General features: G+C 59.0%; 1 protein-coding gene across 2 annotated transcripts in view; it reads left to right on the top strand.

The window, feature by feature from the left end:
* GSE1 (Gse1 coiled-coil protein) overlaps positions 1-13,837 on the top strand; it is a 102,046-nt gene that overhangs the window by 70,159 nt on the left and 18,050 nt on the right. The window lies entirely within an intron of this gene.

A 13,837-nucleotide genomic window follows, 5' to 3' on the forward strand; every position in this document is an offset into this window, starting at 1 on the left:
GGTCGGGAGCACCTCATGCCCATCCACCCTGGTCCTGGCTGCTCTGCGCAGCGTGGGCACGGTCGGTGGCTTGCCCGGCCGGCCCCACGAGCTGCGCTCTCATGCTTTGCTAATCCCGCCTGGCACCTGCCCCAGCTCCCGGCGGCTTCGCGCGAGCAAGGAACCAATTAATCCTCTGGCGCTTGGGGAAGTGGGTCAGGCTCGTCAAGCTCTCCCGCTAACGAGGGGCAAGGCGAGGCGCGGCAGAGCCGGCTGCCAGGTGGCCAGGCGGGTGTCTCACACCGGTGCCCTGCGTCCCATCTCCTGTGGGGTGGTAAGTGGGTAAACTGAGGCAGGGCGACGCTCACTGCGGTGCGTGCGTGCAGAGCGGGGACAACCGAAGAGGAGGAGGAGGGTGGCGGATAATTCGGTTGGGACGATGTTGCAAAGGGCTGGTTTCCCAACCGGGCTGCCCGGCCGCTGTGCCTCGGTTTCTCCATCCCAAGGAAGCGACAGGGGCTCCCAGCTTGGGGTGCTGGGTGCTGGCAGCGTTAGGGCTTTCTTGGCAGGTTGGGGAGCGCTGGCAGCGTAACCTTTGAAGTGCAGCCCAACTTCCAGGAGTGAAGCAATTCTTGTTTGCATAATGAACAAAGGGAGCAGGGGGAGGCGAAACCCCAAAGCCCAAGCTGGCAGGCAGGCCTGCCCTCCCTGCCTGCCCTCCCTGCCTGCCTGCCCGCTCCCCCAGCCGCCTGTAATTACAGGTTTATTGCCTGTACAGCTATTGTGTAATGACATGTTTGCAAATTAATTTTTACAGCTCAAGCCGTGGAGCGGGGGGGAGCAGAGGAGGGGTCCCCCGGTGCTTGCGTGAGCCCAGCAAATTCAGCACCTGTAAAAGCGTGGGGGGTGGTGATGGGGGAATTGGGTGACATGGTGACCCCGCAGCCTTTCCAGCATTGGCGGGGGGGGGTCCCATTTGCACCCGTTGGGCTTGGGTCACTCAGAGCTTTGTCAGCCCGTAAGTGACATTTCCTAATGCACCAGTGAGATGTTGGTGTGGGGGGTTGGCTGGGGAGGGGGGAAGCAGCAGCACCCCACGTCTGGGAGCACAGCGACGCACGGGAACTGCCTCGGATGGAGCGGGACGCGAGCGATGACTCAGGGGACAGGCCAGAAATACTCCCAGCACCGATCTTGACAGATGTAGGTTACGAAGGAAGAAAAGACATAATAATAATCCCCCGACCTGGAATTAGAAAAGCAATATTTAACGTGGGGACAGGGGGAGGAGGAGGGCGCAGTGTTTCAACAGCTTCATCTTTGCCAAGTGGGTTCTTGGGGGGCTTGGCTGAAAGGGTGCGTGTGCACGATTGTGTGTGCGTGTGAGTGCACGAGTGTGTGTGCGTGCAAGCAGGCATCCGTGTGCACATGTGTGTGTACAAATGTGGATGTGAGTGCATGTGTGTGAGCCCATGTGCACACGTATGCATAAGCGTGCACATGCGTGTGAGCACACAAGTGCATGTGTGTGTGTGCACAAGCGTGCACAAGCGTGCACACACACATGCATTTAGAGCCAGAAAACCTTCTGCAAACACCCTCCTGCTCGCTCGCAGCTCGGCGCCCAGCCCAGTCTCCCCAGTATGGTGCCAGGTGGGCTTGGGGTGATAGTGGGACCCCCAGGACCTCGCTGGCCCCACGCTGAGGAGCAGGCGGGGGCAGCAGCCGGGGGAGGGGGGGTCATGGGAATGGCCCTGTATCTTTAAAGCTGTTTGAAGAGCTGGTCATTATCATACAGGATGTGGCTTCTCTTGCAGGGGCGAGATATCACACGTCGCCCTTCGTGAACTTTGGTGTTAAAAGCAGCCGGCAGTTTGGGAAGAGAGGGCAGGAGCTGGGCTGGGGGTGGGGGGTGACGGAGACGGAGGAGGGGGGGGAAGCCCCTCAGGTCGCCCCGGTGCCAGCCCCCTCCCCTGCAGGCGCTCCGGTGCCTGCTGGAGCGAGCATCCCTCCCCCCTTTCCCACCCCCTCCCACCCCGCCTCGGCTGATCGTTTGCTTAAAGCAAATTAAGCCGGGCCCTCGTTACTATGGTGCAGCCAGGATCTCCAGCCTCCCTCGCTCTCCCCGTAATAGCATTTATTAGCCCTATTTGCCTGCAAGCATGTCTTCCCGGATCTGCTAATGCATCAGCGGAGAGGGGATGGGGGAGATCCTATCGGGAGGCTGATTGCAGACCGCCCCCCCCCGGGCCAGCGGGGCCGGGCAGGGGCATTGGGGGGTGCAGAGGGATTCTGGGGGGCAGGGGTATTGGGGGGGGCACGACGGGAGCTCCCCCTTTCCCTGAAGGAGCAACCTCCCTGCGCCTGCCTTTTGTGAAGCAGCTCCCAGCAGACAGGAAAGTTGGGTTATTTATTGTTTTATTTCCTAATTTTCCTACTTAAGCGACGGGGTGGGGGTGGGGGGGTGATTTTTCTATTTTTATTTTATGTGTTCCCCCCCCCCCCTCCTTCCCCTCCCCGCCCTCACTGGCAGCTGTTTGAAAACAGCATCCTAGAAAAGACTTAAAAAAAAAAAAAAAAAAAAAAGAATTATTCAGTCTGTAGGCGAGGAGGAGGAGCGGGTTGGAGGGGGAAGGAGGCTTCTCCTGCCCTCCCGGCCCCGGCTGGGGGGTGCCCCGGGGCTCGCCCCCACCCCGGGACCCGCCGGGGCTGGATGCGCCCGGGGGGCTGCGGGGAGGAGGGGGGCGAGCAGCTGCCTGCTCTCTGCTGCCCGCTCCCCTTCATTAGGGGAGACAAATCTGCTGTCAAGGAGCCAGATTTCCAATTTACCGATAATGATTCTTGCATGAAAATTGATCGAGGGGGGGGCAAGTCTGCCGCCTCTCGCCCGCCCGCCTGCTTGGCTTTTGGCGCAGCAGCTTTTGGGGGGTTTTCTTGCTCGGACGGACAGACAGACGGACGGAGGGGCACCTACCCCACCCCACGACACCTTCTCCGGGGCGGGGGGGGGGACACGGGGGACACCTCGCTGTCCCAGCCGGCTCAGGGGGTGCGTCCCCTCCTTGCACCCAGGGTCCCACCGCCGCCTCTCCTCCTCCTCCTCCACCTCCCCATCCTCCTCCTCCTCCACCTCCTCCTCCTGGCTGGTTTTTTGTGTTCCTGCGGTTCTCGGCGGCAGGAGAAGCCCCGGGGAGGCGTCCCCGAGCTGCCCCGGCCCCGCTGGTGACAGCCACCGCTCCGCCGGCGCCCTGGGCTCGCTGCTATTTCAATTTTTATTTTTCCTCCTCCCCCCACACACTTGATTCCCCCGCTCCTCCTCCTCCTCCACCTCCTCCTCCCCGCTCCACTGTATTTTTTCGCCTCTGGTTTATTTTTTCAACCCCCTCCGTGTGGCTTGGTGCTAATTTTTTGGGTGGCTTTTCTTGGTTTGTTTTTTATTTTTTTTCTGTTGTTGGTTTTTTTTTTTCTTGCTTCCTGACACATCATCTTCACCTTGGCTCTTTTATTTTATATATATATATATTTTTTTTTTTCCTGGCTGCAATGGAACTGTAACATAAATCATGTTTGGGTTGAAACCACCTCTCTATTACTTACCAGGTAAGGCACTGTGTGATGCTGCTGCTGCCCCCCCACCCTCGGTCCCTCTCCCACCCCTGGGGGTCCCCTTCTACCTTGGGGACACCCTTTTGTACACCCCAGCCAGCGGCAGCCGAGGGGGATTTGGAGGTGAAGTTACTTTCTCCCGGCACCCAGTAGGGAACTGGGGGTCCAGCGAGCTTGCGGGGGGACACAGGCAGCCCCGGTGCAGCACTGCAAGGCTCCCTGGATTTTGGGGTGCTTAGATTCCCCCCCTCTTCCTCTGCTGCTGCTCCCTCACCCTGGGGGTTTCTCCCCTCCGCGACTCATCAGCTGAGGAGGGATGGGGAGGGATGCTGGGTGCGGTGTGTTTTGGGGTGGGGGGGTCCCCACTCGTGGTTCTGCTGCTGCTCGGGTGCAGGGACTCGGGGCACCAAAGTTTGCTGTGCCGCCCCAGCCAGCGAGGGAGGGGAACCCCGCTTCCAGGCGGTTTGGGTTGTTCGGAGAGCGTTGGTGGCGAGGAGGGCTCACGCTCAGGGTCCACGCGTGGAATGCGTGCTCGGGGTGCCTGTTTGGGGTGCGTGCTCGGGGAGCCTTCTTAGGCTGCGTGCTCATGGTACAAGCTCAGACTGGGAGCTCGAGGTGCTCTCGAGGTGCACGCTCGTGTGTTTTGGGGTGCACACTCGGGGGTGGACGCTTGGAACGCTTGGGCTGTGAGCTCACGGTGGGAGCTTGAGGTGCTCTTGGGGTGCCTGCTTGGGATTCACACTTGGGGTGCACCGTACAGATGCAGCCTTGGGCTGTGAGCTCAGGCTGTGAGCTTGGGGTGCTCTGGGGGTGCAGTCTGGGGCTGCATGCTCAGGCTGAGAGCTTGAGGTGCTTTTGGAGCGCAGTCTTGGGGTGCACGCTCAAGCTGAGAGCTCAAGGTGCTCTGGGGGTGCAGTCTGGGGGTGCACGCTCAGGCTCTGAGCTCAAGGTGCTCTGAGGAGTGCAGTCTTGGGGTGCACGCTCAGGCTGAGTGCTCAAGGTGCTCTGGGGGTGCAGTCTGGGGGTGCACGCTCAGGCTCTGAGCTTGAGGTGCTTTTGGGGTGCAGGCTCGGGGTGCATGCTCAGGCTGAGAGCTCGAGGTGCTTGTGAGGTGCAGTGTGGGGGTGCACACTCAGGGTGAGAGCTCGGGGCACACTCAGGGGTGTGCTCTGAGAGGCAGGGAGTGGCGGGGTGCCCCTCTCTTGGGGTGCCGTGTCCCCGCGTGGCGGTTTCCCCGCGGAAGGTTGTTTGTTTCAGGAAATGGCTTTTGCATGTGGCAGTTGTGAGAGGGACGAGTGGCTTTGCCCAAGAGCGCCTGCGCCAGAGCGTGCGAAGGCGAGCCAGGAAGGGCAGCCGAGGGTGCAGGGGATGAACTTGGGGGGCCACCTCTGGGAAGGGGTCGTGATGTGACATCCCCACTGTGGCTGTGCCACGATGGGGACGTGGGTGGCTTGCTGGCCCACAGCATCCCACTCACTCCTAGCACCACCAACCCTGCACCGTCCACCCTGGCAGCCGTGGGGGTCCCGCTCCCTGTCCCCACTACCCTGCCACCATCCCCTTGCCCAGTCCTTGTTGGCTCTCAGCCACTCGCAGCGGCAGCAGCGATGCCTCCCCAGCCCCGCTGCCGTCCCCCATGGCAGGGACTCCTCCAAGGGCTGCAGGTGCAGGGAGACGGGTTGGGGGTTGGGTTTTTTTCCCCTTAAATTCCATATTTAGCACATTCCGGTCGAGCGGGGGTTCCCGACGGCGGCTCCTGTTGCGTGAAACTTGTGGCTTTGCCATTGTTGTTAATGCACTAATTCCTGTGCCCTGGAAAACCCTCTCTGGCCAGCTCTTTGCTCTCTGGCCACCTTGGAGGGGAAATTGAAAAATCAGAGGAGAAAAGCAAGACAGAGAGGAGCATGGAAGTGTCAGGCTGTGAGATTTAAAGCAATTAAGGGAAATTATGTTCAAGGCACTGGCAAGCAGAGAAATGGCTGGCGGCAGCTGCCAGGGCGTTGGGAGACGCTGGTGGGCCAGGTTGGGTGGGAGCAGATGGAGACGTGAACCTTCCCCCGTGGACTCGCGGAGGTTTCATGAGCACTGGGCTGGTGGCGGTGACTCAGCGACGCGAGTCCTTCTGGGGACTGTCATCACCTCGGGGACTGCTTGGCCGTGGCCCGTTGTCACACGTTCCTCAGACGCTTGCTCTTCTGGCTCCGTTGGCACAGGATCCAGCTGGCCCCTCTGTACTCCCTGCATCCCTGTGGCCACCGATGCTTCTGTCCCCTGCATCCCTGTGGCCACCGATGCTCCTGTCCCCTCTGTCCCTCTGGGCACGGGGCTGGAGATGTGCAGTGGGGTTCAGCCGGCTGCAAGTGGACACGAGGCACAGTCAGGACCCAGCATCAAATGTAGATGAGGACAGGGGACCAGGGAGGGGACCCCATTCCCCGCAGATCCATATGGGAACCATGCTCAGGCTGGCTTGCCCTGAGGTATAGGAGTGTAGTTATCACCCTGTGACCATTGCCAGCGTCCTTTGGGAACAGCAGCATCCTTTGGGAACAGTGGCATCGCTTGGAGACCTAAAGCATCCCCAAAGGGCCCGGCTATCTGCTCCACCCAAATGCACACAGGCTTTTGGGGTCTCCCTCTCTCCTTGTGGGTGTCACCAAGTTGCTGGCAGCCCCTGGGTGCTAGAGGGACCCTGGGGCTCCCTGGCAGGTCAGGATAGGCCCCTGGGTGCCTCGGCGTGCTGGGGAGGATGGTGGCGGGTGCCGGCGGCGGATGCTGCTGACTCAGGACCTTCCCAAATGGTTCCTATTTTTACACCAGGGCCAGTAATATTTAGCCTGTGGATCAAAGCAGATGGAGGGAGCTGGGTGATGCCGCGTAAACACTTGCTCGGCGGGTGCTGCTGGCGCGAGGTGTGAGTCACCGGTGGCTTTCGGCAGTGCCGGGTGGGGGCAGCTGCTCCAGGGCTGGGTTTGGGGTTCTCTGAGCGGAGCCCCCTTCTCAGCAGCCCCAGCTGGGTGCCGGGGTTGCAGGATGCCCTTCCTCACCCTCACTGAGCGCGCAGTTGAGGGGTGCTTGAGAGTGATGCTCAGGGATGGTAGCAGGGTACTGGGTGACGCTGGGGGTTCTGAGCTGTGTTTGGGTGCGAGGAAACCCTTCCACCCTCTTCCCTTGCCCACCACACCATCCTCCTCCTCCTCCTCTCGCCAGTCCTAAATTCGGTTGTCATGGTAACCGTGTCAACCACTTTCCAGCTTCCCTGTGATGGTTTGAGGAGGGGAGGGAAGAGGGGAGCCGGGGAAGGGGGGTGGCGGGTGGGGGCTGCATGCAGGGAGAGGGACCGGGACCAGGGCCATCACCTGGCCTGGGCTCGGGGTGATGCTTCCCAGATGGTTTTTTCCCGCTGAGCCCCATCTGGTGAGTGGGGGCCAGTGCCAGCCCAGTGCATGCCCAGGGGTCAGGGCTGGAGGTCCTGTCCTGGGGAGGGGGTTCAGTCGCAGCCCCCCAGCAGGCAGCTGGGACCCCCCAAAATTCAGTACCTGTCTGCAGCCATCCTGCTCATGCCCAGAGCCCTGCTAATACCTGATACTTTGGTAGCCACATGGCTTGGAAGGGGGTCAATTACTCCCAGACACCTCCTTTTCCTCCCCTTTTTTTTTCTTCCCACCCCTCAGACCCTGTAATCTCTTTATTCCTGGGCTAAGCCTGGTTTCCAATGGTTTTAAAGGCAGATTTGCCTGTAGCTATATAGGACAGGGTGTAAAGCCGGGCAGCTGCGCGGGCGGGTGCGTAACACCAGCGCCAACGTCGCCCTGCGGCTGCTGGGTGCCCGGTGCGGAGCAGCAGTGCCACCAGGGGAGAGCAGACAAGGTGTAATTATCCCAGGGGGAGTTTCCCCGTGATGAAAGTGGGGTAGCACTGCCACTTCCCTGCTGCCAAGCAGTTGTACCCCCTGGTATCTTCTCTCCTGGCGCTGCTGGATCTTGATTCCTGGGAGTCCCGGTGCACCGTGGGCATCACTCACCTCTAAACCATGCCAGGTTTTGGGGGCGAGCAGGTGCTTTCTTTCTTTACAGTGTGTCCCCCCTCCTTTCCTTTTCCTTGGCACCGGCTGGCAGCACCTGCCAGGGACGCTCCTCCTTGGCACGGCACCGTGGCACGTGTGCGGGCACTGCCGGTGGCAGCCACGCTCGAGGCACTGCTGACACCCAGGGGGAGCGGGGCCAGCCCTGCTCCAAGCCTGGCAGTGGGGTGCGTACCTCCCCCCCGTTTTATTATTAATTTTTAACTTTATTTCCTGAATGCTGTGCTTAATTAAACGCTGTTGCCTCTTGCTGTGAGCCGACACGGGGTGTTTATTGCTCCAAACGTTGGTGGAAGGGATGCTCCCCCACCGCATCACTTCTCCAAAGGATTATTTCACAAGCATTAAGAAGGGGGGTGACACCCCCGACAAGGGGCTTTGGAGGGGAAGGCGGCTGCTTTTCTGCATCATCGAGCTTTCTCCTTCCCCCCTTCTTTTAATAATAACGCTTTAAAGATGTTTGACATCTGTAACAAACAGCTGGCATCCTGTTATGGAAGAATGTCCTTTTATTTCTGAGCAGGTTGAACTGTCATTAATAGTATAATTAGGTGATTATCGGCGTACAGCAGAAAACTGCTTAATTGCACAGCCAGCTTTGCGAGGATCCCTGGCTCCTTTATTGCTGGATTTGTTTTAGCCGCCTGAATTTTTTCGCGCTGTGTTGTTGTTTTTTTCCACTTTGATTATTATTTTTTAATGTGCGTGGCAGCTGGGGGAGGATGGCAGCACCAGTGGCGCCGGAGGGGAACAGGGACAACACACCATGCTGGCACTGATCCCCCTGTGTATCCTCCCTCCCAGGTCCCTAGGGGATTTATTTTTAACCCCATGCCTGCTGAAGTTGGTGAAAGGGGTCTTAGAGGTGGGGTTGCTGGGGTTTTGCTGGGCGCAGCACCCGTGGGTGGGAGCACCCATGGGTGGGAGCAGACCGGGTGTGCAGAGTTATTCGAGGGAATAGAGGAGACGTCTTTGTTAGCAGCTCTGTGCCATCAGCTGCCAGTGGGGAGCACGCCGGGGAAGCCGCGGTGCTGCTGAGCGGCAGGCGGGAGGGCACCCATCTTTCTAGGGTGCCTTTGCCCATCCCCACGTGTTGGGAACCTCCTCTTGGGACACTGTGCCCCTCGCCATCCCCACATGTGTGGGGCATGCACGTGGCTCGCTGCAGTGCTTGGGCGACTGCGATGGAGTCAGTCCATTCCCAATCCCGTCCCCATCCCCGGGATGCAGGGGTTTGGGGGCAGAGCAGACTTTTTTGGCGCCCGCCAGACAATAGTGCTTTGTATCTCCCCCCAGTGCCGCCAAACACACTTGTTAGCGCCGCAGCTTTGTGCTGTAAATTTCCATGGAGTAATTACGTCTTAATTTATGATAATCCCAGGCGGGCGGTGGAGGGGAGTGAGCGCCAGTCAAGTTTGGAAGTTGCCTGTTGGGGCCCAGGATACCCTGTGGCTCACGCTGGCCATGAACTTCTCCATCTCAGTGCAAAGCCAGCAGGGACTGGGGCTGTCCCCAGAGCAATGGGGAGCGAGGCCACGTGGGAGTTAGGTCTTAGTCCCATTTTGGAGTGTCTCTATCACACTGGCCAGTGAACCACCCATCCAGGAGCTTGGGATCCCATGGGTGTGTGGGCTTGGGTCATCCTAGGGTGATGTCAGGATGTTGTGCCATGTCCTGGTGCTGGTTCCCCGAGCAGGAGGGAACCTCTGTCTTCCTACAAGCTCTCCGCACCACTCCGGCATGGGGCTGGACCCTTCCCCCTTCCCACCACTGAATAGCTCATCCCGCCTTTGTCTGGAGGGCTTATTACTGGCAAAAAGAGGCTCTTTTCCCTCGGCCTTCCCGTTGGGCAAATTAGATGCTTTGGCAATTTTCAAGGAGGGTGACAGAAGGAGTGGAAGGCTCTCATCACTGGTGGAGGTTTGGCATGCAGGACCCTGGCATCAGGCAGGATGCTGGTGCTCTCCAGCAAGGTGGGAAGTGAGTGGGTCCCCTGTCCTCCCCTCCAAAGCCACCGAGGCACCACTGGAAGCTGCCACAGAAACCCTGTGGGATTTGGGGAGCATTTAATGGAGAGAGGGGCATGCATGCCCAGTGCTACTGAGCATCCCTGCAGAGCTGGGGGAGTGCTAGCACCCATACATCCCACCATCTCTTGGCAGTGGGGCTTGTGGATGCCATGGGGGCCCCCTCCCATGCCCCAGGGTGGGTTTTGTCCCTGGAGAGGGGTAAAAGTCTGGGGCTGTGCCCACTGCACCTGCAGCCGGCTACCCAGTGGGAGGCAGCGCGCACCCAGTGACATTTGCCAAGCGTAAAAATTCAATTAATTCCAGCAGGCAGATTAAATATAAGTGAATTTTAATAATTTGCTCGAAAGGCTGAGGATTACTGTAGGCGAAAAAAGAAGATGCTGCGCGTACAGGGGCACCGGCCAGCCTGCTCGACACCGGCACGTGGGATTGCTGGCACTAATCATCCTAAATCTTGGCAAGGGGAGGAGGTTCTGCTCTTCTTGGCATTTTATGGTGCCACACGTGATCGTCCCAGACCTGGGTTTTGGTTGATTTTCCCCTGTGGTGAATGTGTGGGACCCATCCCACCGGTGCTGACAGCTTGCACAGTCCAGTTCCATGGGCATCGCTGGTGCTTCAAAGCCTCTTCCGTTTTCCTGTGGAACTTCATGGAAAGGGTAAGACCCATCAAATGGTGGTGCTGGGACCCTGGGCTGTCCCTTGGGAACCTCATGGGACATTGCAAGGGATGACCCAGGTTTCCCGGGTGAGGAGCAAGCCAGGGTCTTGCCAAGACCTCAGTAGCATCTTGTAAATAAAAAGCCGTTGATGTGGGGCACCAATTGCTAGCAGATGGTGCCCGTATTAGGAAAATGAAAATACATGCAGTAAATTTGCTGTTTGCCAGCGTTAATTTCTTATCCCAAGGTAAAAACCTTCCCTCTGGCCTGTACTGAGCCATCTGCACGGTCATAAACTGCGGTGCTGTGGTGCGCACAGGGGGACCTCAGGAGTGCGAAGGAGACCCCCCATCCCACCCGGCCCCCCAGCTTTGCCGGCGGCACAGAGGGATTGATGGAGATTGCCCGTGACCTTTGCTAGGACACGAGGTATTACCATTAATACTTCTGTATTTCCGGAGTTCGCGCCATGCATAAATCTCATATCAAGCCGGGCGGGCAGAGTAATCCGCCAGGCAGTGTTATTAATACCCGTTATTAATACCCGGTGCCCCTGGCACCAGAGCCCTTCGTTAGCTGCTCGCGGATGGGGCGAGGGGTGTGGGCTGTGCTGTGTAAATCCCTCCTCACACCTTTTTGGGGTGCAGCGGGGGTGGGTGGTGGGAAATTCCTGGTGCTGGCTGAGTCACTGGCTGCTTTCTGCCAGCAGTGGGGGTCCCCTGGGGGCATCTCCCCATGATGGGGGACAGTTCTTGGCTATGAGCACCTTTGGCTCTGCTGGAGGGGGATGGAAGCGCCTCAAAGTGAGCGGGGTGGCAGGAGGCATGCCCGCTCCTTCCGCTAGCACCTCCTTATCCCCTCAGCTCAGCAAGGTCTTGCCCCACCCTGCCCCTGCCTGCAGCCCCCTGCCCTGCTCCTGCCTCCCCCTGCCCCTCCAGGACCTGCCCCATGCAAGATCCAGCCTGCGTGAAGCTCTAATCTCCAATTTTATTCGCTTGGCTCCAGCCGATTTGCATAATCCACATAATCACCCCGGTTTTAATTGCCCACAACTCTGCAGAAAGATCATGTGGTTAAGTGGTAAATCATAATTAGATAAATAATTGGCTTGGCCGCAGCAAGCTGCTTTGTTATACCTGCCATCTGCTGGGCAAGGGTTTCTCGCGAGGAGAACAATGCGCCGCTGACGGCAAAGCCTGCGCTGCCCGCGGCGGGGCTGCACCGAACTGCTGGCATCGGGACGGGAGGACAGGCTGGTTGCACCGGGCATTGCCTGCTCCTGGCCTGGGCAAGGCTCAGCAGCACCATGCAATGACGGGCTCTGCCCCACGCATTGCCCAGGGGCATTGTGTGATGCCCAGAAGCACCATGTAATGCCCAGCATCAGCGTACGGTGTCTGGAAGCATCATACAGTGCCCAGCAGCATCATACAATGCCTGGCAGTGCCGTGCATTGCCTGATGGCACCATGCGGTGCCCAGCAGCACTGTACGGTGCCTAGGAGCACCATGCAATGCCCAGCAACACCACAGAATGCCTGGCAGCCCCGTGCAGTGCCCCTCGGCCCCATGCAGAACCCAGCTCCTTCCCGCATGGTGCCTGGCTCTATCCTGTGCGGTTCCAGGCAGCGATGCACAATGCCTGGCAGCCCCGTGGAACACCCAGCACCCCCGTGTGGTGCCCAAGAGTAGCCCCACACCATGCCTCGCTCTCTCCTCTGCGATGCCCGGCAGCCTCATTCAGCCCCCAGCAGCAACAGATGAAAAGAGGAGGTGTTGGGGCTGTATCTTGCTTCCCCCAAAGCAACAAGCACCTGGAGGGACAGTTAGCACCCAGATCTGGGCAGCAGGAGCCAAGAGGAGCTGCTGTCCCAACCTGGATGCTGCAGAGAGGGGCTCAAGGGCCAGCAGCATCCTTTGGACGCAGGCAGTTTGTTTTTGAAGCCCCCAGCTCGCTCTGCCGGGGCTGAAATGGGAATGAAAGTTGCTTTGAAGTGAACCTTTCACTAGCTTGATTTCCTGTGGGCTTAAAAAGCACCTAAGGCTGGTTGGGCTGGGTATGGGAAGACAAGGAAGAGAGAAAAATAATCCCCCATCACACTGGTCCCGGCCCCTCCCTGGTGCTGCGCCCTCCAAATGAGCTCTTATGAGTTTGCTTGTTGTTGTTTGCCAGATCAATGGTCCATGGAGGAGTGATCGATGGAGATCCAGTCAGCTAATAGCACCAGGCACTTGGATGTTTGGTGCTGTGTGGGCTCCCTGGAGAGCCCCAAATCCCATCCCTGGACAACAAGGTGGTCCTAACCCCAAGGGACCCCTCCAGGGGTGCTGGGGAGCCAGCTGAGGTGGGCTATGCTCCTGGGATGAACAGAGGCTGGACCTGCTTCTCTTCATCCCTGGGGATACTTGGAACACCGAGCCCAGTCACCTCCCTTCATTTTGGCTGCGTGCTGGTGGTGGGCAAGAGCATGGGTTCTGATCAATCAATGAATTAATTTATGGAGCGTGTTGCAGGTGCTGTTGAAATAAGGGGTGGAAAATGTGTTGCAGCTTGCTGGAGCATTGCTGGGAGAGGAGGTGGTCCCTGCAGCCTGTCCCCTGCCTGTCCCCGGGGTGTGACAGGGTGTATGGCAGCGGGACGGTGGGCACGCTCTGCCCCTGGCCTCCTGCCCTTCCTTCTGCCTGCACAGGCAAGGGCTGAGGGGGGACTTGACAATGTGAGGCCATTAGCATTGAAAATCCATGCAAAGCAGCTGTTCCCGCTTGGAGCGTGCAGCTGGATATGGCTCTGGAGTGGGAGCTGAGGTGCTGAGAGGAGAGGAGAGACTGGGAAACCATGGAGATTCACCCCATATTCCTCAGGGACCTATTCAGGCTGAGCCTAGAGGAGCCTTGGGTTTGGTTTCCAGCCAAGGAGAGGTCCTGCACGGTGGATGCAGATGCGTCCCAGGGGAGGATGCAGGATGCTCATCTCTCCCTGCTCCCTCGGCCTCCTGCCACGCTGGGTTTTTTTCCGCTCCATTTGCCAGCGGCTGGAGCTGCTGCCTGATTGTATTTGGTAATAAATTATTAGTTCCAGCGCTCAGGAGCCCAGGAGCTCAAAATAGCTGCTTTTAAAGTGGGCGGCTGGTGCAGGTGGAGTTCAATGGCAATCTGCTCTGAAGGGCACTTCGTGCTCATTAGGGGCTTTTCAAGGTGCTGGGGGGGCTGAAACCGAGGTGCTAAACCTGCCTGTGCCACGTTTCCCGGCAGCCGCCTGCAGCAGGGGTCGGAAGGCAGGGGAGGGCAGCGGGCAGTGGTACGGGAAGGATCCTGGGGTTTTGGGGTGCTGGAAGCCCCTGTCCCTGCCCCAGCGCTGCCCACTCCTGCCGGCATGTTTATTTGTCTCCAGCCCCACCAGGCAGCCAGACTGGTTCTGCTCTCGCTGCCGGAGGAGGCTCCTGCTGCCAAAAAACCCGCCAGCGTCATCAGGAGCAG

This window comes from Phaenicophaeus curvirostris, chromosome 14, assembly GCF_032191515.1.
Source record: "Phaenicophaeus curvirostris isolate KB17595 chromosome 14, BPBGC_Pcur_1.0, whole genome shotgun sequence".
Lineage (NCBI taxonomy): Eukaryota > Metazoa > Chordata > Aves > Cuculiformes > Cuculidae > Phaenicophaeus > Phaenicophaeus curvirostris.